Raw genomic sequence first — 27,337 nt, forward strand, 5'->3', positions numbered from 1 at the left:
ATATTTGTGCGATATCTGACACAATTGGACCACAACCTCAAAACAGCGTTTGCTACTGGCGATGTGATTACTTTTGGTATGTGAAATATAATCTTTCTCTTTGGTAGACACTAAGGACGTAAACACAATTTTTATTATCAAAAAGCTGAGTGTTGTTTATCCCGTTCCTTCTGTTATGAAAACTGCTGTTGGGCATGCCTTGGTTGATCTTGTTTTCATATTACCATATTTGATTCTGTCCAGTCACACCGTCTCCTCCTGTAGCATTACTTTCAAAATTAACACGGTTAATGTTCTTTTAATGTCCTGCAAATGTACGGCATATACTTGCATAGATGCAGCACTACTGTGGCTGAACGAAAAGGGCATTGGGTAATGTATGATTACTCTGTATTGCTGCATAGCATATACATTGAATGGGATGACAACGATTGATACATCATGAAAGTATATTTGTGATTTGTTAATAAAACGTGTTTATAAACAAAAACAAAAAACGAGTGTTTCTGCACATGTAGATTTCTGATAGTTTTGTGCCGCACACGTTGTACGGTGAGTGTGTATCATTTACCACCATCACACTCAGGGAGGTGTTGTGGGGTGTGTGTGTGTGTGTTTTAATTGTTACTCAATAAATGCTGCTATGTAGTGTTCTGGTCAAGCACTTTAACGATGGCGTAAATGGTTCAGTCACCAGCTGTAAGATAGTTTTAAATCAAACCAGCTCTAAGGATTGTGTTAAACTAGCTCAGGAATGAGCTGTAAAATATTAGCTACGTTTTTCCTCTCATCTGCCAGAAGGTCTACTATAAGCTAGTTTTTGGCACCAGCTCCTTCTTTGTTGAAGTAACTCCGGCATTAACTTTAATATCTAGGCTGAACTTTCTCAGGAATCGGCGGCGATATCTTTTTGAAACTGGGACTGGTACCAGTGTTAAAATCGTTGCTAAACAAGTTTGGATGCCTCATGTCAGTTAAAAATGTTCAGGTGCCAGTATTAAGAGATGTGCTACAACTTTGGCTTGAATATCAGTCGTTGAATGTGTTAAACCATATCGGGCGAAGCTGTAAGCTCTGTGGCTATGTGAAAAAGAAAGCAAACCCTCTTCTATAGTTTTAAAGTAAACACATTTAACCTTGTGACAGATAACACACACACTTCACTTTATCTTTATTCATTAAACAAAAAAACTCAGTTAATGTTCATTAGCGATGGGTGGAAAAAGTAAGTGCACCCCTGATTTTTTGTTTTTAATGTATGGGACTCTTTCTAGCAGTGATACCTAAAATAAGCATTTGCTATCAGAGTTTCTCATTCGTGTATTGCCCTGGAAATACGCAGCTGCTTAAGCTCGTTTACTTTTTGAGAGTGCTTGTTTTTGTACAGCTGTCTTAGGTCAAGCCACGGTATTTTAATTGTATTGAAGTTTTAACTTTGATTTGGCCATTGCAAAACTATTATTCTTATTCAGTCATAGATTTACTGGCGTGGTTTAGATCATTGTCTTGTTGCATGATCCACTTTTGGTGAGCTTTAGCTTCAGACAGGCTCACATTTTCACCTCGAATAGGAATTCATGGTGCACTCAGTGAAAGGTTCTGTTTCTGCGAGGAATACCCAATTCATCACCCGTCTAATATCATGGATGATAGTCTATATGTGGTTCTTGTCATGATACTCCGCATTGGTTTTACAAAACATATCAATGTACAGACAGCTCTAATTTGGACTCAACTGTCCCGATTACTTTGTTCCAGAAGACATGTGGACAACAGGTGTGCTCTTTTGCAAGCTTAATCAGTGCAACGTTTTATCTTTTCACTTTTTCCTGGACACCCTTCCACTTGAGCTGTACTCGTTTAGCCTTTTCCTAATGGCAGAATCATGAACTGTAATGTTCACTGTATTGGCAGAGGCATGTTGATCTATTGATCTTTGCAGCTTTGAGGTTCTTTGTACTCTGTAAGAGCATTGCATGGTCTGACATATGGGTGGACATTTTTGAGATTCCGTCTCCTGGGTTGAGGAGCAACTACATTGAACTTTCGCCACTTCGACGTAATCCTTCTCCTAGTGGAATGATGTACATAATATTGTTTGGAAATGGCCCTTCCCAGACTGATGGGCACCAGTGATTTATTCTCAGAGACTTACATATATCTTTTGCCAAAGCATGATGTTTTACTACAAACTTGAATGATCCAGACCAAACTCCTAAAGTTTCTGATTATATAAAGGTGGTAGCAATTCCTGGTGAACCAGTAACCATGTACGCTATGTTTAGGTGCACCTGCGTCTAATAACATTTTAACTGATACGTGAGCAGTGAGACTGTACTCTTCTGAATGTTGGCTTAATTTCTTTCTTTAACAAATGGTGTAAAAATGACTTGATGAGGACTGGAAAAGTGCCAGTTATATATTAATATGTCAACACCATAATAGGGTGTGTGTGCTCACATCAGTATGTGGTATATTTTTAGTTTGGTGAGAAGGAAGTACATCAGCAGTTCTCCTAAATTTGTGATGTTAGGCGTTCACAGTGGTAGCCATAGATTTGGCAGTACACTTCTAATTTGTACAGTTGGGATTTTAGACCTTTGCATCTTTTCATGCATGTTTGTAATGCTGTACAGCATTGTGGACTCCAGACTGTAGCAGTATCTTCCACCTAAGACATAATATTTTCCAGGTATGTAAGGTTAGCTTTGGACATGAATGGCCGTTTATACCGAGCAGAGAATTTGAAAGATTGGTCTTTAGTAGATGGCTCACCTGACCTTGGCCTTTCAAGCAGTGTCTTTTTGTTTTATTGTTATTGATACTGTGCTTTGTTTTCGCTTTTATTTCTTTCTTTTTTAGGTTGAGCATAGCAGCGCGCATGCACTGCTTTTCCTACGTGTTGGTATGTATCTGGGCTTTTAACAACGCCCACCTCACACCTATCATTATCACTCGTTCGTGGGCTTGCCCTTCAAAAATCCTTTGACATTGGTAAATGGTTTACGTTTGTCCCTCTTTGGGGAGGTTTTGTTACTGCCTTCGCTATCACCCTTGATACATGGCTAATTGCACTTTTGCTGATAAGTTTGACTGCGAGCGAACATCTTTTTCCTTTTGTGCCTCCTTATCGCTAATGCTCATGGAGGCTGTAGGGCTGTGAATCGGCTTGCTGATGTGAAACTGTTCTACTTTAGATTTTCAAGTTATGTGACAAGAAAAGTCCAGATAGGAGTTTAAAACGCTAATAGCTCTAACTCGAGCAAATGCGAGACCCATTGCATTGCAAATGCTTGTTTTCGGTTGCTGTTAGCTTGTGTTTTGCTTTGTTCTCCAGGCTTAGATTAAATCCCCTGTGAAGCCCTATGAATGCAGAGAATTTGAAATATTGATTACTATGACTCCTTAAATCTAAGTCTATGAAACAAACTCAAAGGGCAGTGGAGGTGGGTTTTAAAAATGTGAGATGCAGTGGAGATAGGAATCTAAGGAAAATGAGCCCGCATGGACCCAGGGACTAGAAAGCTTGAAGTCACTACATGAAAAGCAACCTAAGTTAGAAAGGGAAATAATGAGATAAGGAGACACAGAAACGAGAACGTATAGTAAATCACAAATCAAAGCGTGCTGGCCCAAACACAAACAACTTTGTTGTTCTAGAAGTAGTGACAAAGCTGGGTAAGGCAAATCGATGTACACTTGTTGAAGCACTGCCAATTAGAGAGCAGCACATTTGGGAAGCTCCAACATTATGCTTTAACACAACTCACTAGGAAAGGGCAAAAGTAGTGTATTTTATTCTCTTTCCTTCACCCATACCCCAAGAAGAGAAGAAATCATGTAATCTGACATGGACTAGTAGGAGAATCGTAATATTTTATGTCTGCTGCAACAAATTAAGTGGAAGGTCACAAGTTTCACCCCAATCCTTGTAAGCACAACCGTGGTGAAAAACTCTCACCATAAAATTATACTGCACTTGTTCATTTTGGAAGGTCATCGGACACCTCCCGTGAAAAACCTCAATGAGCAAAAACACAATCACAGGGCTGTGCTCTGCACCAGGAAGTACAGAGCGGTTACAAATTGACAGAATGTGCACTTTATTACAATATCATGACAGGCTATAGAGTAACCCTCCCTTCTAACCACTAGTCCCATGTTTTATGCAAGGTATCACTCTATCCCCATCAGTATCTATCTATCAGCATATGTAAAACACAAGGCAAGTTGAGTGCAACTGTGCTGTACCTTGAGTGTGTTGGACAGTTATCCCAGAACATGTACTGTATGTAGTTCCATTGGTTGATTCTGAGGATCTTACAATGGTTACCCTTTATCGTGTATAAATATTACTTCATGCTAACCATTACATCTCATTCATTTTCTGAAGGTTAACCATCAGTTTCTCAGCTAATATTTCAATAGCGCATTGGGGCAATATGTCTTGTATAGCTCTATAAACAATTGACATTTTCAGTGTTTATATTTTAATGTTCAGTTGTTCACTTATTCATGATGAGGTGGAGATGCTGATGTATTTGTTATTGCGTTTCAGATCATGTTTTCTGTTGTAGCACATGGTGTTGAAAGGGAAAACCAGCTGCAAATGACAGTGCTCCAATTTCTAGAGGCACTGAGTCTTTGTGGTGATGGAAAATGAGGTTGCGCCAAGTAATCACTACTAGAAGTTAAACGGTTTCAAGATATTCGACTCGAATATCGTTGTTAGACCAGCTTCTCCTCCGTCCCATGACTGGCAAAGGGTGTTTCCTGAAACGTCTGCTTTTTCAGGTTGAACATTTCCATAATTCATTATTAGTACTGTTGGACTGCTGTACGTGACACTGGTTTCTGTAATCATTCTGGAAAAAAGCCTATGCATGTGAGGTGTGACGGCTCACTATTTTGACATGCATTTTTTACCCATAGCATTGACATTATTTTTGTAATATTTTTTTTTTTTTAGAGAGAAAAGTGTGAGCAAATACCCTTTGTATTGTGTTGTCAGTTCTTAATGAATTATGTGTCAACAACATTTTTTGTGGTGTTGCTTAGTACTTCCAAGAGGCACGTTCTTCTAGTCCACAGTGACTTTTTTTCTGTGGATTATTGCCTCTTGGGGGTCACTCTCAAGGTTGATAATTCCCCCCCCCCCCCCACCCCCCAGACAATTAGAATGAGCCTTATTATAGTATTATAGCAGTAAAGCTGTTGTAGGAAATGGTTTCTAGGTAATGGCATAAGAGGCCACAGTAAAGCACTAACATGTTGCTTGAGATGTTTACCGTCTGATAGCAGAAGTTATTAACTTTTTTCTATTTCCTTCATTGTTTCTTTTTAGCTAAAACATACATTGTTAAGCTGTAAAGGTTTACATGAGTTCTTATTGCCTAATGACAAAGTAGATCATATGTAGTCTGATGCACAATTTGGCTTGTGGAAGGTCTGTAGGAAGACTAACTTCCCATGTACCCCAGCATTGTGCACCGTTTGTAGTGGTAGCTTATTTGTTACATAACATTCAGTTGACATCCTAGGTATGTTTTTTCCATAGCTCCAAGTGAGGTATACTTTGATGGTACAATGACCTTCTGCTCTGATATCAGTTAGTAAGGATGTGTAAAATGTGGTTTTCTATATTGAGGGGAGGAGGGTAACAAAGTAACCAATATGATAATGTTTTATTCTAGCAGAAGCTGTAGAGACAGTTCTTACATAAGTAAGAGCTCTGAACGTAGGAAGATTAGCTTTCCTACTTACGTAGGAAGATTAGCTTTCCTACGTACGTAGGAAGGTTAGCTTTAGGAAGCTAACTTAGAGTAGAGTGTGGATGGAATAGAAGCAGAATCACTACATATACAAATAATTGACAAAATTAGGATAATTCATTGAGGCGACCATAGAGCACACTAACACCAGTCTTCATTGCAGTGGCAAAAATGGTATGCAAGGAATGCAATAGAGGAGCAATAAGTTATATTTACAGCTGCAAGGAAGACAAATGGGAGGAAAAAAAGAACAAATATTGATTGATGAAGGAAGCGAAGTATGGCAAATATGTTTAGCGTTAGAAGATAGTGTAACAAAGGTTGGGTTGCAAAACTAGCAACAAAAGCTATAAGTTGTATGACATACTGTAAAGAAGCAGGATTATTTTAACATAATTTTTCTAAATATTGATAGCTGAAACCATTACTGTATAGCCATATCAGAATTACAGAAGCTAAACTAAAATAGATATTCTCTTGTTTTAGAGTGCAGTAGGAGCTAGAATGAAAATGGGTGCGAATGCAGTGAATGGCAACAGAAACCAGTTTGTCTTTTGCCACTTTAATACTAGGTGTCAATGAGATCAGAGCTGGCCTAACAGAGCAGGAAAGTGTAGCTGCGTTTCAGGCTCACTAGACCAAGATAGATCCTAAAGATTTACTCTCTTGCTTAATGAAGGTAATGTTTGGAGAGATGGTGGCTTGTCTAAATGCTGTCCTAGCTAGAGAGATATTGTCATGCCCAACTAAGGTAATAGATGAAGGGAAACCTGCCACTAAATCCGATGGGGCATATTGCTATCTTCAAAATGATGTGTCTTCCCCGATACCTATAAATGCTGATGAACATTCGCCAACCGATACCTCGGACATGGCTTTGATCGCTGTCCTTGAAGATGACTGCATTCTTTTGGGTGTGCCCTTCGCCACAGTGCTAAAACCTCTTTTGATGTTAGCCTAAGCATGACCGAAATCTATGGCTACTACCTTGCTACATATTTGGACCCCATCAACGAGTGGTTGGCCAGGGGTTGAAAACTCCAACATATTGGCTTGAGTTGCATCTCTTGGGTTTCAAGGGCCTTATTGGCCTGCTCTATGGCAACCCCAGACCCCCATCAACTCCAGCTTGCACCTGAGTGACGCTGCTTAGCTAGAGAGAGCGGCCTTACGCTTTACCTGCTAGAACCTTACAGACATGACACTGCTGTCATAGAGTACTTGGCTCAGACAGGTGTCGGGTCTTTCAGGGATAGACTAGGATAGAATAGGAATTTCACACTTGAGAGAAATCCGCAGAGGACGCTGATGTGAGGAATTACACAATCAATACAGTCTCTCCCACACTTAGTTCTTTTGGTATTTGCAACCATGCCACGCTTTGTGGGTCCACTTCCCAATAGACATTCAGTTCCCTGAGTACAACCTCCAAGAGGCCAAGCTACTGATGGGAAGGTTCGGTAAGGGAGCCATATCGATGATCTGTTATTCGTGGTTGATTAGTGCGCCTGATCACTTCACCCTTCTCTGGCACATGTGGGAGGGCTGGGTGGTCAAGCTTGATGATGATGATGATGACTGGACAGAGGCATGCATTGCCCCAAAAGAACTGTCAATTTCCTCCTAACTTCTGATGATCCAAATTAACTATTACCACATGACATATGTGAACCTTCCCCCCCCCTCACCCCTCTCCAAGGTTCCGCTGCTGATGGGCTATGTGGCACTGCCTGGATGTGCGAGATGTTATTTTCCTGCCACTGCATTTTTTCACGTGGTCTGGTCCTGCCTTGCCATCTTTTTGCAGGTTGGTGGGACAGGAGATCTCTGGGCTGTTGGACCGCCACTTAGACTTGATTTCCCGGGTTGGTTTGCTGGGTCTCATGGAGGATGTTGGAGTGGGCCACGGCCTGAAAGGGCCTTCATGCGTGTGACTTCCTTGGTGGCAAAGAAGGACATTGCTTGTGCTTGGAAGAAACAAGAACCCTCGTCCCTGGCCACTTGGAGGAAGGGTGTTGACTGGTGTGCTCACCAAGGAAAATAACGATCTATGAGGCAAGAGGCTGCCTCCTAAAGCATGGTCAGATATGGGGTTGGTGGTGGGAACACCATGGACTACTGCTGGAATGAAAATGTTGATATACATGATTGTGATTGCTCAAAGTTTGTTTTGACAGAACTATTTTGATGCTATTTCTGTATTGGCTGATGATGCCTTGTGAATTAAACCTAATAAAATTGGGTTATAAAAAAGAATTGATGAAGGAATACTGGAATACTTACGTGACAACCTGGCTGGCATTCACTGAAATGTGCTTTCTTGTGTAGTTCAGTTGGGCAAATAAGAAGGTGGCTGAAAAACATAATATCAAAAAGAATTCTGCTGATGTAGGCACTTTTGATCCACACTCTCACAAGGGAATATGATATCTCTGGTCTTTTTCTGGGATCAGGTTTTATTTGATGGTAACGGATTGCCTTTTCTTACATTTCAGCTGAAAATCCTAATTAAAACTTAAGGCAACTAAAGAGAGGAGAGCCTTTAAACTATTATGCTTAGTTACAAAAATCAAATTAAGAGGAAAGTTGTCTAATATTTATACTGAATTGCTTTGCTCATGTATCTACATTTTTAAATGTTTTATTGAGTGCACAGCATTAACGGCTCATTGCGCAGTATAGGCATACCACTTCTCATCATTTCAACAACTCTTATCAGTGCAAAAAAAATCAATTTACCAAATCACAGTTCCCATGCTCCAAATTAGGACAGTAAGCAGTAAAAGATGATGGGTGACAAAGGAAAACAGAACCCCACACATCTTAGTAAGAACATAAATGAGAGAATACACAATTGTTCCTAATCACACCAACAGCAGATGAGATCAGAAATCATGCTACAAAGGAAGTGCATTTGGACCCCACAGCTTTTGAAATGGTATATCCATTCCATCTAGCGTCTTGTACTTGCATATATATATATATATATGATCTTTCACTTTCTACCACTCGAGGATTTGGCCAGATAAAACAAGGAAGCCAGTCAGCCCAAGGAGCTCCTTCTCAGTGGTTTAAAGTTCTTGGCATTGTCTCTCTGTAATGTCACTCGAGTCTGGAAAGACCAATATGTTATTTTCTTTAAGAAGCAGGTCTTAGTTCTAGGCAACACATGTAACCAGTTCAAGTTCAACAGGTTACCCATGTCTACCACTATCAGGGACTCTTATACCATGGCCATGGCCTTTTCTGAGGAGAGTCACTTAACAATTTTCCCAAAGTTGCATAGGATATTATGCAAGAACATCAGTTTGCAACACATTAATAGTCTTAACATTCCCCCCTCTGTAACAAGGACATGCAGTACCTAAATCAGACATTTTCTAATTTCATCTTCCAGGTTTTTCACCGTGCACTCCAATTGAATCATGAATTCCGTGGTACACACTGTAAAAACATTACTTGCTCCTTATGGTATCTCAGAGTTTCTTGATGCTAGTTTTAAGAACCTTCACCTTCTTCCTCATTGTAGTTGTTTTCTTTTTAAGTTTTCCAGACTAGTTTCCATGGAGGACATTCTGTAATTAATATTGTCTGTTGTAGCATCCAGATCTTTCAAAAGTTCAATTAACATGACTTATTAGTATTTCTTGGTTCCGCCTCTTCAGCTCTCATGACAGTTTTACCCTACAAGGACCTTCTGATGTGATGCTGAGTCAAAATTCTGCCCGCTGGTTCCCTATGGGAAATTCCTCTTAGTGGTATTCAAGGGGTCGAGATGCACCTTCTGCTCCTTAATTAGCTACTAGCCCAAACCACCACTCTGCCCCCCCCCCTTCCCTCCCTGAAACTTTCCTCTCCCACCAACCCAAATCTTACGGGACAATGTGGGACATGGTCATGATCAACAGCGGTACAACAAGTACCAGCTTGGATTTTTGCCTGGGAGACTGGGGACTCCAAACACTCGGTTTTCTGGCCTGATGGTGATGAGGTTCTCCTCCAATATCCTGTTCTGTTTGAACCACTCAGGTTCTAGTGCAGCAATTCCTGCACCTCTTTCTGCCACATCCTGTCTTGAAAATGATCATCGTTGTGGCCCCAAAAGGAGATGTCCACTCGGTGACTCGGTTAGCTCCATCCCCAGATAACTATATTGTTGTTGCTTCTGAAGTCCAACATCTATAGTGTAAGGGAACTAGTTTGCAATAAAGTGTCAGTTTTCTGCATTAGAGTGCTGGCTGGTTGAGTTTTCAAACCCCCCCCCCCCCCCCCCCCCCCCACCAACACCTACGGGGTCAGCTATAAATGTAGGAGTGACATTGGATGACAACCACATTTAATCATCAGAAGCTTACTGCGTCAGGGACCTGCTTCTCTTTGATGAAGTCCCTAAAAAAGATTTTTAATTTTTCACCCTATAGCGGCAAGGAAAACAGATGCACATGCTTTAATCACTTCAAGATTGGACTACTGTAGTAGCCTTTATCTAGCCTTGCCCAAGTATCTAATGAGGAGGCTCCAGGTCATCGAAAATGCTACAGTTAGACTTGTGCTCAAATTATCCTGGCGTAGTTCCACTGCATAGAGTTAAGAGATCCTCAGTGGCTTCTTGTAGAAAAAAGTGTCATGTTTAAATCTTCAATCATAGTCTGCAAGGTCTATTAGCCAACCGGTCCCAAATATTTTTCTGACTGTTTTACTCCATACTCTTTGTCTAGAGTCCTAAGATCCTCCTAACAGTAAACCTTTACAGATATCTACATTTAGGTTACAAACTAGAGGTGGTAGATCTATTTCCATATTGGTAGCTGTATTGCTCCCGCTCAAACTAAGAGAACACAGTGCCAAAAGAATTCACCACTCTTAATCTGAATAATTAATTTATTAAGGCACTTCCCAAATATCAAATAAAGACCATACGAATATATGAGATTAAGTATATAATTCAAGCACAACAGAACATGTGTATATCCAAAGATAAATGCATATACCAGTTGGTCAAGACTTAAAAAGAAATGTGCAGTGCATCAACAGAGCATGTACACATGAGCTAAAGAATCAAGATTTAAAAGACTTTACCGATTGAGTTGAAGTAATCATCCTCGCCAGTGCGACTGAGGGAGCCCTGAGATCAGTAAGGCAGGAGCCCCGATCAGAATCGCAATTCGATCCTGGGCAAGGCGTCTGTTCCACAGACGAGCTCCTGTCAGATTGATTCATATTGTCTTATCACATGTTTGTAGGCTAGCAAACCCAAACAAATTATTTTGTTTTGCACTGACACTGTCAGCGGTTCATCCAGCAGACAGTGAACATCACCCAGTAAAATGGTGGTTTTCCTACTCTCTTCTTTGATTCTCCGCATCGCATCTCTCAACGTCAACCAGGGCTTATCGTTTTTGTGGCCAGTCTGACTCTGCAGGATACTTTTTGTTTTTTAACACTTATTTTATTGGCATTTCACCTTATGCAATCAGAGCATAATACATCTTATTTAACATTAATGCGAGCAATTACATTCATGACTTGCAACATTTTACCCAATGTACCGCTTATTGCATTTACATTATCTTTTCATAATACCACTCCTCTGGTAAGGTATTTGGTGTAAGTAAGCGGTTCAGGAGAGCAGGTTAGAAACTGTGTTTGGGAGAGTATTAAGATATTGAGCATGTTTTTTATGACCAGCGTACAGCTTTTCATTTGGTTAATATATGCCATCCAAGGAATACTAATCAACTTCTCTGTTTTAGACAAAAAAACCATAGAAGAAACCAAAGAAATAAGAAACTGGTAACTTGCCCCTGGTCTATACATTTGTGCTGACACTTAGGATGACAGCATCAAAATTATGCTACATCATTTTAAGTGTTCTGTGGGGATGTTTCCCTAAGAGAGTGTGGAGGAGGTATCTGTTCGACCATGCTCCAATCTCCTCCAAATCCCCTAGCTGTCCTAAAGGCAGTTGTTTATCGGATCACTCCTATTGAGTTGTCGCAGTGCTCCCTGTGTGGTAGTGTTTTCCCAACTATTGATGACCTCTGTCCACAGCGGGGCTATCTGCCTGTGCCCCAACCCTCTACTTTCATCTCAGAGCTCTCTCTCTCAGCCACCCTACCCCATCTTGTTACATCTAATGTCTAGGCTAGCAAACTGGATCCCTTATTGTGTTTCCATGCCATCGACGCTCTATGCTTAGCCAGTACCAGGCCTTCAAATCTGTTAGCAATTATTTTGGTGCGTGGTCTGGTAAACAGCCCTAGCAGGCATTTCTCTATTGTGTTCTCTATTCGTCTACTCAGCACGTGGTTAATTTTTTGTATGACCCCCCCCCCTCCCCCCCCCCCAGAAGTCTTGTAGCTGTGGACATCCCCATACCATATGGCCAAATCCTACGTCTTGCTCCCGTATATGAGCCTTAGTCGATGTGGGATAAAGTAAGTCCTATGTGTGTAGTTATACTGTCTGTCGGGTGTTTCAGGAGACTGAGGGTGCATACTCCAATCTGTGTCCATGAGGGGCCTGTTTAAGTCTACCTCCCTTTTGCCTGGAGAGCGTCCTGCGGCATATGCACCATTCCCAATAGTACCCTATATAGCCAGGAGACCAAATGTGAACCCGCTCCAGTGGACAGCATAGTTTGTAGAACCCTGTGTGTAGGTGGCTCACCCTCCACTTTGCTCCAGAGGTCCCCAATAGCACCTACCACCACCTTGTAAGTCAAAAACTGCTGATGAGGCAGTCCGGTGTGGTCCACGAGGTCCCTGAACGGAATCAGCATTCCCTGACAATACAACTCGCCTAGTGTATTTATTTCTACAGTCGTCCAGCAGGTAAGCTATCTTTTTGTACAGCAGGAGGGCCGGTCACTATGAGGGATCCCCACCAGTGGTGTAGCTGGTGCATAGGATACCTCAGGTTTTTCTTTTCTTAAGAACTCTCTGCCTATTGGTCAAGGCTTTAGCTAGTAATCTACCTCACTTGGGGCCCGCGATTTAGGCGTAAGCATCTCGGCTACAAGTCTACTGTGACTAGATCATCAGCTGTTAATTCCATAAGTCCCACCCCACTGAGCAAACGCGCTGGCCATTGTAACTGAGCAGCTAAGAAATAAAGCTCGAAATCTGGGACTCCAAGCCCTCCAGCCTCAGGAGGTAGGCGGAGAGTGGCCAGGGCCACCCGTTGACGTCCGCCGTCCCACAGCAATTCCCTGAGAAGCACGTCTAATGGACAAAACCAAGAGGCCGGCAGTGCAATGGGTAGGTTAGTAAAGTAATACAGCAACCTGGGAAGCATCACCATTTTAACGAGAGAGACACACGCCATAGTAGGCAAACAAAGGGAGTGCCAGAAAGTGACATTGGATCGCAATGTTCGCAGCCTTTTTCCCAGGTTGCCCTCCCTGATATCCTGCAACTTATGATAGATCTGGATACCCAGATAGCGGAATGGAAGTGGAGCCCATGTCACGTCTTCGGGGCAAGAATCCGAGTGACTCACTCCACGAATCATCTGGAAGACACAAGTCTTTCTTCTATTTAACTGGAGGCTGGAGCACACCCCAAAGCCGTCCAGCAATTTAAACACTCGTGGCTGCGTTGCTGGACCATTTTTTTAGGTAAATAAGGAGGTCTATGTAGGGAGATTATGTGAAACTGCCCGTGCCGGCATATTCCCTATTCTCTGGCCTTGTTTCGGAGTCTTGCCGCCAGCGGTTCGATGGCGATGGCAAACAGCGATAAAGGGCACCCCTGCTGGATTGCTCTATATATGTTATAGCTACAAGAGATCATCCATCCTGTCTTAACACATGCAGTGGGGTTTGTATAAAGTAACCTAACCCAATTGCCCATACACATCCTTGACATGGTAGCCCCTAGGAAATCCCAGCTCACAGTGTTGAAGGCTTTCTCAAGATCCACTGACACAATCATTGCACCCGTATCTGGGGTGTGGAGATAATTGTAAAGCAGGGAGTTAAATCTACGGAGGTTGTTGGAAGTGCTACGGGCAGGAAAGAACCCATTCTGAGCTTCATGTGTGAGGTTATTATTATGGGGTAGCAATCTCATGGCGAGTGTCTTACTGAGGATTTAAAATCCGTGTTAAGCATGGACAAGAGCCGGAAATTGGTAACCCTCCTGTCGACTTGCTTAGATTTGGGTAAGGGGATCACAATGGCTTCCCTGGTCGTGTCCGGCACCATCATGGTTTCATAGCTTCAGTATACATCTCCACCAGCCTTAGTGCCAGGACTCAGCAGCCCAATTTATAGAACTCTGATGGCAAGCCTTCAGCACCCGGGTGTTACCCGTTGCTAACGTTTTAATGGCATCCTTGACCTCTTCCACCAATATTCTCGCACCTAGTGCATCTCTGTCCATATCACAGAGAACATTCGAGGTAGTACGGACAAAAAGTCCTCCCTCTTGTCAGACGTGTCCACCTGTAGGGGACCGTACAAAGATTTATATTAGGCTGTGAGCTCATCAATGATCTGGGTAGGTGCATATATTGTGTCATCCTCCCTGGTCGTCAGCCGAGTAATCGGTGTCCCTCCAGCCTCTGGGTGAATCAGCCATGCCAGTAGCCTCCCCGCCTTTCCTTCTCCCTCATGCACTTTAGCTATATATGTCTTGTCATGAATTGTAAGACGTTCTAGCGTGACCTTGTATTTCTCCTGGGTCTCCAGTAATTTTGCTTGTTTCTGGGGTGCCATCAAGGTCGTTATGTCAGTGCAGGTCATCTTCCAAACGTGAGATGTCCTGTTCAAGGTCTCGTCTGATACCCACAGTATGTCTGAGGCAGTGACCCCGTACTGCCACCTTTAGGGCCTCCCATTCGATGCTTCTACTGGACCAGACCCCCGAATCAATGCCAAGTACTTTGTCAACCTGTTGAGCAACGCTTCTAGGTAGATGCTGTCCTCTAACGCTGTGTGGTGTAGTCACCAAGTTGGGACGGGTTGATGAGTCTCTATCGTTTTCAAAAAGATCAACAGCGGGCTGTGATCAAATATAGTCCAGCCTAAGTATTCCACTTGTGTTTCCATACCACTAAGGAACTGGAGCTGGTCTTGATGCAGGGCATAAACACTCCCCAGTACCAATGGTTTGCCATAGAGATGTCCTTCTACTAATGCACAGCGACCCTCCTTATCCACATCAATGGTAGAGGCCTCAAAGGTTACCCCTGCTTTTATCCTTATTGCCGCCCCCCTTGCAACGGCTGATTATAGAGTTGTGAACAATTGTCCCTGCCACACCTTAGGAGGCGGTCTGCTTCTACCAGAGTGAGGTGTGATTCCTGCAAAATGGCAATATGTATCCACCTGCATTTCATGTATGAAAAAATCTTGTGGCGCTTTGCTATTGAACCCAGGCCCCGTATATTCCAAGACATTATTTTAAAAGGGAGGTGTGCAGCAGGCATACCATCTAAGAGAGTTATCAGGGAACATGTACCTCACCCCTCCACCATTCCCCATTCCCTACAGGTCACTCCAGTAGTGTAGTACGTACTCCTAAGTGACCACGGCCTGAAACAAGCAATGCAAACTACCCCAACTCCCCATCCCAAGATCAGACAAGCAACCACTGACCTCCCAAACCATAGAAACCATTATATAAACATGTTGTAACATCATCCAACTGGATTATCTGGTGGTTGATCTGGGGGCCGACACCAGGAACATAAGGGCGATCTGTCCAAGCCTTGGTCTGCCCGCATCAACAGTTCGTAAACTGATCATAGCTGAAGGTAGGGCCCTGTGGACTCAAACGATGTCATCTGATGTTTGGGGTGTCACGTGGGGGAGCTCCTCCATTACCCCGACTACAGAATCTAAATCTGAAGAGTCCTCACTGTCCAAGGATTCTGGTCTGACCCAAGGGCTCCTTCTGAGCTTCTCGCCTCCATCAGGGAGGCTGCTGTTTGGAGTGCCGCCTTCTTCCCTTGGAGAGCCTGTTGCCGTGTGGGCTTTGTCACATGTTGGCCGCCTGTGGAATCTCGTGTATGTCTTCTCTTGCCACGTCGTCCGGGTGATCTGTGTTCCGTGCGCTTGGCACCCACTGTACGTGCACGGTATGTCTCGAGCCAGGGCCATGCTTCATCAGGTTCCTGAAAAAAGTGGGTGGTGTCATCTAGGATAATATTCAGCCTAGGGGGGAACAACAGAGAGTATCTGAGCCCCTCCTCTCACAGAGCTCGTTTTATCCCCATGAAGGCGGCTCGCCTAGACTGGACTGCCATTGTGAAGTCTGGATATAAGGTGGCCTGGCTGCCCTCCACCTGGAACGGGCCTGCTTCGCGGGCTCTCTGCAGCAGCAGATCTTGGTCCCGGCAAAAGTAGGAGTTTTGCCACTATTTGTCAGGGCGGCTTGGACTTGATGTGCTCTTTCCAACACAAAGAATGGTTTGAGGGGACGCTCTCCCTTGAGCGTGCGCATCCAAGACTCCATATAGGTTACCACATCAGGTCCCTCCACGCCCTTCGGCATTCCAACTATTCACACATTATTGCGCCTACTACAGCCCTCTGAATCCTCAGCATGGCGCTCTAGTCTCTGGATCCATTCGGAGAGGTGAGTTACCTGGGATCTAAGGGCCTGGTGCACAGGTTGCAGATCCTCCAGGGTCATTTCAGTAACTTTCACCCTATCAGCCAGTTTGTGGTGATCCGTACGCAGGTGGCTTAGTTCAGTAGAAACCTTTCCAATTTCTTGACTCAAAATCAAGGATTCTGTTCAGGGTATCTAGCATAATGGTAGGTGTCCAGTTCTCCCCAGCATCATTGTTTGTCAGTTGGCAAGCAGGCACCAAAGCCTTCAAGTGCACCCCCTGCGATTTAGGTCTAGGTTTCCCCATAGTCAGCATATATCAGTAAATAGTTGGACCTCGCAGCTATCGCCCCAACGGAGTGGAGTGACCCCCCAGCGCAGGGCTCCAGCAGCTACCTGTCTTGTTGGCCTCTGATGCAGCGAGAGAGCTCTCCAGTTAGGCCCAGTGGAAGAGAGCCAATCTTTTATTTACGCTAGCCTCCAAGTATATGTTGTCGCAGTGTACCATCCCATGCTCTAGGAGGTCCCATTAGGTCTCTAGCAGTGTTCCACCCCCACAATTGCTCGAAGTGCCGCCTGCAGGTCCACCATTCAGGAGTCAACTATGGTCCAGTGTTCCACCAATGCAACCAAAATGTGAGGGAGCCCTCGCTTATGCCACTCGCACTAAGGCGGCGTCGGACTCCAGTTTGGCTAGCCAAGTCCACCCCTGTCACTGCTCACTGTCCCCGACCATCTGAGCAGGGGGGAAATGGGGGCACCCACTGTGGGGGACTCCAGCTCAGCCACCCCCACAATGGCACTCCCAGTCCATTGCGGGACTCCAGCTCAGCCACCCCCACAATGGCACTCCCAGTCCATTGCCCCCTCCCAGGAGACTCAGGCAAGTCTCCACCATGCCGGGGTCCCTTGCAGCGACCCAGAGTCTTTCTCACCTTTCCACTGTGGGTCTGGGTCTTCGGTCCCCTTGATCCTTTCTCTCAGACTTGGGGGGACATGGCGGGGGGTAATCGCTCCTCGGCTGGGGCTCCTCAATGTCACCACTCGAAGCAGCGGGCAGGGCCAGGCTTCAACCCACCTCCCGTTCTCTAGGCTGGGCTGCGCTTCTTCCACAGCGCAGGTCCACACTGGCCAATCATGTAGACTGTCGCAGCACCCTTCCACACATCTCCCAGGCAGTCTACCGGTTGCTGGGCCTCCGATCTTGCACCCTCGCAGCAGGCGCCTCTCCCACCCCACCCGCTCTCAGCGCGGATGGCCGGTGCAGCAGTTGGGGCCAGGCCCCACATCTCCGGCCGGTCTGAGCAATCGGCAGCCCGAAGAGGTCGCCAGTGTTGTCTGGCACCCTCGGACCTCCTCACCTGCAGGACTCTGTCCGGGCGGGCCCCGCTTCACATCTGTGCCATTGTGGCCCCCCCTCGTCAGTTGAAGAAACAAAAAAAAAACAGGATTATCGGCGGGCTGGCCTGGAGCTCTGGCACTAAGCAGTCGCCATATTGGCTGGGCAAACTCCGCCCAACCTTGCAGGATATTTATGATTGCACCCTGTAACCGCTTACTGCAATAAGGGGATTTGATTGTTGCCCTGATAACCCCTAAAATGTTCATGTTTAGTGGGGTCAGTACTGAGTATACAGAATTTTGTTGCACCTTCTTGATCTTGCTTCTGGTCCTCTGACTCACCCTGACTACTGTTTAGGCAACATTCTTCCGCAGAGTCCAGAAACACTGAAGAATCTCAGATATTACCATCCCATTCCTCAGGATTCCAGTTATCCCTGCCTTAGCCATAGCTAAATGAACCTTCCTTTTATTAACTCTTCCTCGTTTCTCTTGTATTCATACTGCGCCACATTCTGGTAAGTATCTAACTTTAACAGTTTATTTTGACTTGACATTGTGAAAGTATTTTTGGGCTTCTACTAATTACTTTTCCGTCTGCTCAGGTTCCTGTTGTAACTGAGCACATTTTTCATGCATTTTACGATAAGCAGATAAGAGGATCCAGCCTCTTCATCCTAGCACAATAAGTTATTTTCCTTTTTCAATTGGCACTTTCTGCAAACACAGTAATAAATTTGCTGGCTCTGCGTCTGCCATTCACGCTTTCCAGTTTTCACTCAACCCAGCACAGTGAGACCACTCATGTGCAAGCATACCATAAGGGGCTGTTTCCCACCCCAGTATTTTATTTGGTATCTTGAAAACTGCCTGTCTTTTTTTCTGAACATTTTTCACTTTAATCTTTAACTTCGTATCCTGCAAGTGAAGCCAATATGTATTGCTCTCACTCAGACTAAGAGGACACAGTGCCAAAAGAATTAGCATAATTAATTTATTAAGGCACTTCCCAAATATCAAATAAAGATAATACAATTGTATGAGATTAAGCATATAACTCAAGTGCAAAGAGAACGTGTATATACAAAGATAAATGCATATATCAAGTGGTCAAGACTTAATAATAAATGTTACTGCATCAAAAGAGCATGTATACATGAGTTAAATAAACAAGATTTAAAATACGTAACCAATTAAGTTGAAGCCATCATCCTCGCTGGCACAACTCAGGGAGCCCTCAGTTCAGTCAGGCAGAAGACCCGATCGGGATCACAATTCGATCCTGGACAACGTCTCCATCCCACAGCCGGGCTCCTGTCTAAGTGCCAACTTTCCCCATCTTTTTTACCTTAAAACATCCTAAGAAAATAGTTCTAGAAACTCCCTTCTCTCTGTTATGAATCTAAACTCTGGCTGTACTTCGTCTGCGTCAATAACACCCATAGAAGCTTGCCAGGCTCCCAGTATTTGTTCAGAGACAGATTTGTTCATTAGTCTGATAAAAACAGTCTCAGCCTTGTGAAAACGTATCCAGTCTGCATCCCACAGACTATGTTCCAGCACTGTCCGACTCTTCGCTGGTGAAGAGAAAAACAACTTCTGTGAGGAAAATCACCTGCATAGGGCTGGGTCCAAACTGGAATGGCATGGCAAGCAAAAACAAAACTGATGGATTAAACCCAGATCTGTGACTGGGGGTGAATGTTTGATTTGCTCTGCATTCCGTCCACCATCTGTTGTTTTTGCACTTTCAAAAAGTGCCATTTGCAAACTTAAAATCTAAAAACCAACTTTGCTAAACTATGTTTTTTAAATTGTGAGTTCAGATACCCGAAACTCCTCATCTCTGTCTGCTCCCAATGGGAAACTGCACTTAAAAGATATTTCAAGGTAATTCCCATGTTACCCTATGGGAGAGGTAGGCCTTGTGGTAGTGAAAACAGAATTTGGCAGTATTTCACTATCGGGACATGTAAAACACACCAGTACATGTCCTACCTTTTAAATACACTGCACCCTGCCCATGGTGCTACCTTGGGCCTATCTTAGGGGGTGACTAACATATTGGAAAAGAGAAGGTTTGGGCCTGGCAAGTGGGTGCACTTGCCAGGTTGAACTGGCAGTGTAAAACTGCACACACATACTCTACAATCACCGGTCTGAGACATGTTTACAGGGCTACTCATGTGGGTGGCACAGTCAGTGCTGCAGGCTCACTAGTAGCAATTGATTTACAGGCCCATGGCACCAAAAGCACACTTTACTGAGGGGCTTAGTAGTAAATCAAACATGCCTATCATGGAAAAACCAATCACCAATCCAATTTAGAAAGAAGGCACTTGCACTTAAGCACTGGTCAGCAGTGTTCAAGTGCCCAGAGTCCTAAATCAAACGAAAAACAGGAAGGAGGCAAAAGGTTTGGGTATATTTCCAATATATTTTTAATACATTTTGGTGCCCTGGATAAGACATAGTTTGGTGGGGATTACCCATCTTTTGCTATTTCAAGCCTGAATGAAAGAAATCATAAATATACATTTCAAAAATCCTTAATTGAGACAGGGTCATGTGTAGAGGTTGTCGAGAACCATTCCAATAGGAAAGGACAGAAAGGTGATATATATCGTCCTATTAGGGGTCTATCTCTATTGTCTTTCTAGGGGTCCCCATGGAGGTGAGTGCCCTGCGTAGTTGCCCCTTTGCCCACAACTTAAAATGTTCCAGACCTGCTCCTTATAAAGCTGAATGACTTCCTTTCAGCAGTGGACTGCATACAGAATGACTTCTGCTTGGCATGCGTAATCCACGGACATAGAAGTGCAGGAGCGTCTAGGCATTCTGCAATGCATACTGGAAATGTTTAGAGCAAGCCAGAGCTCACACTTGCAGCCTTGTTATTAGAAAGGGGGAAAAGAGTGCCACAAACAAGGTTTTTTGTTGCTGTTTTGTATGCTCTGTGGATGCAATGTGTTGCAACTGAAAAGTCCTCTGCATGGTTAAGGATGTGTACCCCTACCCCGAGAGCCCAACTGTACTGTTCGTCTGGATGCTAATTGTTTTTTTTTTTTTTTAAATCATTTTCTTGACCTAGGCAAAAATGGATCATGCGTGTATGCCATGACATTGGCCTTTTTTCACAGACTGTGATCTTGTTGGACCGGATGACTCTACCCTCATAGTGGTAGAAGGCTACTGTTTTCACCAAGAGATAAGCAGCACAAGTGTGGTGGTGGCAGCATACAGTGTAGCTAGCTAGCACATGCTTTTTGCTTGCGGGAGACCGCTTTGTTCAGTACAGGGCTTGGAAGCCGGCCTGTCACTCACCATTTGTTGGTTGGCTGGCACTCTTCTTTACAGCCTCGTAATTTATGGCATGCCTGGCATCGCTCCCGTTTCTCTGTCTGCCGCAGGGGTTAAACACTGACTAATGTAACTTAATTAGTGCCTGTCCGCTGCACCTGACGTGATCAAGGTACTATTTATTGGTTTTTAACTTCGAGTGCCCCACAAACAGAAGGCTTGTGGCTAGCAAAAACATTCTCAGCAGGCACAAAATTCCAAAGTTTTATTTTTTAAAGCTAACTTTATTTTATGTGGCCAGGTCCTCTTTTCTCAGTTTCTTCTCATGTTTCCTTTTGGTTTTTGCTCCTGGGCGCTGTTTGAAATATGCAAGACCTAATACATTTCAAATGCTTTTTAACCTGTGTCGCTGGAGTGAGGTCTACAGGCTCACTCACCTTTTTAGGTTGAGCATAAGCGTACAACATCTTGTATACATTTAAGTATACTTCTTCTGTGGGCTTTCAGCTATTTCATTTGTTAGTTTGTCCCATTTAAAAAGCCTTGCTTGCTAGTGGTTAGTCATGCTTCTTTGCCCCTCCTTCTTCTGTGTAGGAGCAAGGACCAACTACAGTATAATTCCGCTTTGTCCTCTTTATCTGGTCTGTATGGGACTTTTTTTACTTTGTTTCCTGCTTCTGTCCAGGGAAGTTTCCCTTTTGATTTGCAGAGCATTCTTGCTCTTAGCTTAGCAGTAAACAAGGCTATAAATCTTGGTCTCATTTGGTCTTTATGGGCTCTCTCTGCACCCTCTCTCAGCTGCCTAGTTCCCACCCTTCCTTGGCTTGGATTTTCCTTACCAAGTGTGCCTCCCTGGAGGATCACTTCTAATAGCTTATAGCCGAGGCACCCAGCTGTATCGGGGCTCTGCAATCCTCAGAGACAGTGCCCACTTCTGCTCCATACTGGGGTCCCACTCGCAGCTCCATCAGTGCACCTCAGTTCACACACTCCAAACCCCCCAAACCCTCAACTGTGCCAATGCCAGAACCCCACTCAAGCTGTCTGCCAGAGCACCTCATTTCTTGCAGTCAGTACACTCTGCTCCTCCAGTACTGGGACCTTGGTGCAGCTCCATTAGTACACCTACGTTTGCACTCTCCTAGCCCTCAGCCATGCCAGTGCCATGAATCCCATGCACGCTGTGTGCCAGAGCACCTCAGTTCTTGCAATTGGTACACTCTACTGCTCCAGTCCTGGGACCTCTGGTGAAGCGCCATCAGTGCTTCTTGATGCACGTGCTCCAAGCCCTCAGCCATGGCACGCTGTCTGCCAGAGCACCTCAGTTCTTGCAGTCAGTACACTCTGCTGTTCCAGTTCTGGGATCTCGGGCGCAGCACCATCAGTGCACCTCAGTTCTGCCCCCGGTGAGGTCACTTCCTTCCCTAGACTAGGACCACGCTCACATACAGTTCCATTAGAGCAGTTCAATTCTTATATTCAGTCCCACTGCCAAGCCAATACTGGGTGCAAAAGAGCAAAACACAGCCCAGCTCGTGCCCCTCAAGTCTAGCATCCAGTGCCACTATTGATGGGAACCAGCACAGCTCTGCCAGAATCCTTCAATTCTAACATTCAGTGTACATTTCTTCTCAGTACTAGGGTTCACACACACGCCCTTCAGGATTCCTCGCTTCTGTGATTCAGAGGCAATGCCACTCCCATGCTCGGCCCTACTCGCAGCTTCACCAGGGCACCTCCAGGCTAACACTATTTGTGTGCCCATTACTATTCCAGTACTGCATCCCACATACAACTCTGTCAGTGGACATCAACCCTCACCTGCAGTGTCCCAATATTCCAATACCAGGACTTTCACAGCGCTCCATTTCTCATTCCTCACCCACTTTCTGTTATTCCAGCACTGGGCCAGGACACAGCTCCTTCTATACCCCCAGTCCTAATCTGAAGCACCCTAATATTGCTGTATTGGGGTTCACATACAACTCTGCGAATGCACCTCCTTCTGTTCTGCAGTGCCCCCTGCTGTTCCACACTCTGACTCCTGTTTGACTTGGGGTAGCCAAATAAATCTATTCTTAGCTGCCATTTTGATTTGGGAGTGTCTGTTTCACCTATCTCACTCTGTTCTTTCCTTTACTCTTTTTACTCTCAATGTTCTTTCTCCCCCCATCTTTCTCTTTCCAGCTTTCAAAATCCACACGTTAACAGTTTCCCTCTTTCTCTTGCTACCGCCTCTTTCAAACTTGCAAAAACGTGGTTATTTCTTTCCTTGTTTCGTTCACTATTTCTTCTTCTTCCCTTCATTCTTTCTTTGTCTTTTTTTTTATTGCTCTTTCCTTTGACTCAGTATGCGTCTTTGTCTTTTTACTTGTTTTTTTGTTGTTTTTTTTTTTTTAGATCTTTCTTCCTTCCTCTTGTGTGTTTTCTTATCTTTATCTGTCAATTCACGTTTTACTATAAAACCCTCTTTTTTTCCTGTCTGTATGTGGAAGCCACAAGTTACTTGTTAGGACCTGATTTATCAAAGTGGTTTTCCCATTCTGTCTTTGTGGGAAATGTCAGTACATACATGCCCTGGCTTTTTCGCTGTTTGTTTCTCTCACCATCTTTTTTTCTCTTTCACACTTCATTAATTTTTTCCTCTTTATCTTTTGTTCGCTGACTTCCATCGCTTTTTTTTTTTTTAAACTTTTGTCTCACACATTTGCTCTTAGTTGTGTTTCTCGTTCTTTCTTTCCCTTCTTTCTTTTAATTTTTTCGACCCCTTCTCTTTATTCCTTTTGTCTGTTATATTCATTTTGCTTCTCTTTTTCTGCCCCATCCGCTTTTTCCCCTGAGGCCTCCTTATCAATGGAGAAACAGGTGCAGAGGCACCGGGGCTTAGAGACCTACGGATCTCACTCAACTCTAATTACTGCTGTATTTCCTACTGAAATTCCAGTCAACCATTTTCTTTTCTTACTCCAGTGCCCATGACACTGTTACTACGCCACATGTCCTCTCCATCTTTACCCCCAACGCCCTCTTTCTTTTCACCCTCCAATCCGTCCCAAACTATATTTTTGTTATTGTGTTTTGTAATGCCAAAAGTTTATTTCTGATAAAGTTTTATACGATAATTGTATATGTTTAAGATGAGGGAAGAAGGATAGATGACGTGCTTTAGTTAAATGCTGGGCCACTGGAATTCTATTGTTTACCAAAATGAGGCAAAACCCAATAACTGTTGGACCTGGGTAAATAAATAACAGACACAAATTTGCTCAACAAAGGGGGGAAGTGTATTCCTTGACTTCCACAGCAGATCTAGACTATTGCGAAAAGGTACCTTTTCGCTCAGTATGGTATTCTTAAATTAATTAATATTTTTTATTTCTTTGCAAAACATTTTTATCGTTTTCATTCAGAACAGATAGAACGGTTATGAAAACTTGTAATTGTTAGATTCTAGGTGCTCCTATAATAACGGCGCAGTGAAGGTGAATATTGTGGTGCATAAAGTGCCAGTGTTATATTCAATATATACAAAAATGTGGTTAAAAACAAGCAGTGATCTTCCAAAAGACTCCTTAAATCCAGAAGTCTTGAAGTCATCTTATATTTTTACATCAATCCACATAAAAACTTTTGTCGACGTTTCGACCCGCTATACAGACATAAATCAATAACGGGTTATCATCAGGAGTGGAAAATTTTCTACACTGGTAGCACCTATTCGTTCAAAGATTTTTTACATTATTCCTCAAAATTGTTTCTTGATGGTAGTTACAAACACTACTAGTAGTTTTCATTAGTCCCAAACTACTTGCCAAAACAACGAGCTGTCTGTCTTTAAACTTCAGCCTTTGCAGCGATATGAAATGCCGTGGCTTCGCCTTATACACCTTAACATGAAGCAAGTTGGTGTCTTCCAGCGCATCTTAACAGATACCAAATAAGGTTTATGAGGCGAAGCCAATGCATTTCATATCGCTGCAAAGGCTGCAGTGACAGAGCAGTTCAGTACAGTGCATGCATGGTGAGTAGGGGTACTGAGTGTATGTATACTACAGATGAATATATTACATGAGATATGTAGTGCTTTGCGTGCGCACTGAAAGCATTCGCCGGGTGTAAGGTGCTTGTAAGAAGTACAATACATGAACTGTAAAGTGTTGTTTAGTGCACGCATGGTGAATGTGTGCGCTAGCATTCAGTCTGTTTGCATGTAGCACACCATGACACAATTCAGAAAGGCTACAGTACCAAGCAGAATTCAGAGTGATTGTGTGTGCTGAATGTATGTGGATCTTGTTTGGCACAATACATGGAGTTGACAACACTGGACAGTATGTGGGCTTTGTATGTACACTGATAGTGTGTGTTCCTGCAATGATACATTATATGGAGAGCACTGGGTTCCATTTTGGGAGACCCAGATCTGCAAGGTGAAGGCATGAGTAGAGGAAAAAACACATTTGTGGATTACTGTATCCCTGTGAGCTGGATGAGACACACTAGAGAAAGGAGCAAGAAACTCCACTTCTACACTTCAAAGCATGCTCTTTGATTCAGTGAGAGATCACAGGGATAAGGCCTAGACACGCTTCAGGAAGGGGATAGATGTTATAAGAGAATCATTAGGAGTAGAACTGGGACCCATAGATTAACCTGTTGATGCACATATCACTATGGCTGACATTAAGGTGTGAACTCTAGTCACTCCTGTGTCCTTTGTTGTGGGACTGTCCGTTTCTGTCCTTTGTTGTGGGACTGTCAGTTTCAGTGTCTCTCCTGGTGTGACACAGCTTGTTCTAGTGGAAGAGGGAAAGAAAAAGTATGTACTTAAAAAGAAGCAGAACCCGAACATACAACTTCAAAGACCCAGACCCTAAATCACATTTAGTGTCTGGAAAAGGATTAAAAGAAGGAAAGGTTGAGACCCCAAAAATGTGTCATCTGACAGGAAGCCAGATGGGCTGTGTGAGGAGGGGAAGCTCTGCAAGACTTCTGCCTGTGACCAGGTCTGGGGGCCCAGACCTGCTAGTCTCCCTGATGGGTGTGGGAACATCACCCAAGGAAACCCCAACCAGTGTGCCCTGTGAGGGAAAGAAGAGCGTTGGTGGGAGTGAGGTCCAGTGGGGAACCATGTTGAGAGGACTCCTGGTGCAAAGTGTGAGGAGACGTTGATGATTACCCCCATATGCCAGGAGAGGGCTGCTGTAAAACCATAAGTGAGTTGTATGCTGTGCAGGTAGATTGAAACCTGCACTATATCATTGTAGCGACCCCAGTATGCCAGGGCTGCCGTGGTATAGATTGCCATCTAGTTAAGAAGGTACCATGACAACCCTGTATACCAGGAGGAGCTGCTGGTTTAGAGTGAGCTGTGAAATTTGGGCTGCCACCCAGAGAACTTAAAACTGCAACCTGTAGGTGGAAACCAGCATCGAGGAATGCCCCCTAACCTGTCACTGAGGCGAATGCTATGTGTGCATTGCCACATAGCTGGGACCAGATCAAGAGCACCAGGATCGAACATCTTCCTCATTAGAGAACACTGAACTTACCGTGCCCACAGAAGCACCTGTGATCACCTAAGGGGATTTCATTGAACCAGTCCCCTGAATTTGAGGAAATGTTTACTAAGCCAAGCCGCATTTTGGACGGTTCTTATTTCACACTTGAGGTGAGTCCTCAAAGCAAATTATCATTGGTAAATTTGGACCCACAACAAGCCAGAGATTTTAGTCGATATGATGAACGTTCTTGCCTGATTATTCGACATGGTGCACTTAGAAACCGAATAAATTGATGAATGCACTACCTTTATTTACACAGACCCCAGCTTGCTGTGTGTAGATGTATCCAGCCTCTGTGTAGTGATTTGTAGATACCCAATCCACGCACTATAGAATGGATGTGAGTGGAATATGTTAAAACGCAGTATGTGATGATCAGACTCCGTGATGGACTGTAACATCAGGCACTCTGGCCCTGCCAAATATAGCAGCTTTAAAGGGCCAATGTGTAAGCTGTTTTCTATCTGTCCCTTTAAGCTGACCCGTATGGTAGTGCTGGACTGCCTGACTTAACTGAAATTCTAGCTGAACACTGTTCAGGTTCCTAATTATTGAATTAGACACACTTTGATGATTAATATATAATTTATATAAATTTTAATAGGCCACACTGCAATAATTTCTCTAAATTTATAATGAGGTCCCTATCCCACCATGATTTAAAGTATTTCTTTCTGCCTTTCTCCTAGTCACAGCTAAAAACATGGTAATTGTGCGACTTACATGTATATACTTCAAGTACCAATACACAGCCCCTTCTAATCGCCCTGAGGACGCATAACGCTTCAAAGGCTGAAACTCG

General features: G+C 43.9%; 1 protein-coding gene across 4 annotated transcripts in view; it reads left to right on the forward strand.

Annotated features, from left to right (window-relative positions):
* Window positions 1–27,337, forward strand: part of ADIPOR1 (adiponectin receptor 1) — a 156,706-nt gene that overhangs the window by 10,278 nt on the left and 119,091 nt on the right. The gene's annotated exons all lie outside the window — the stretch shown is intronic.

This window comes from Pleurodeles waltl, chromosome 6 (genome assembly GCF_031143425.1).
Source record: "Pleurodeles waltl isolate 20211129_DDA chromosome 6, aPleWal1.hap1.20221129, whole genome shotgun sequence".
In the NCBI taxonomy this organism is placed as follows: Eukaryota; Metazoa; Chordata; class Amphibia; order Caudata; family Salamandridae; genus Pleurodeles; species Pleurodeles waltl.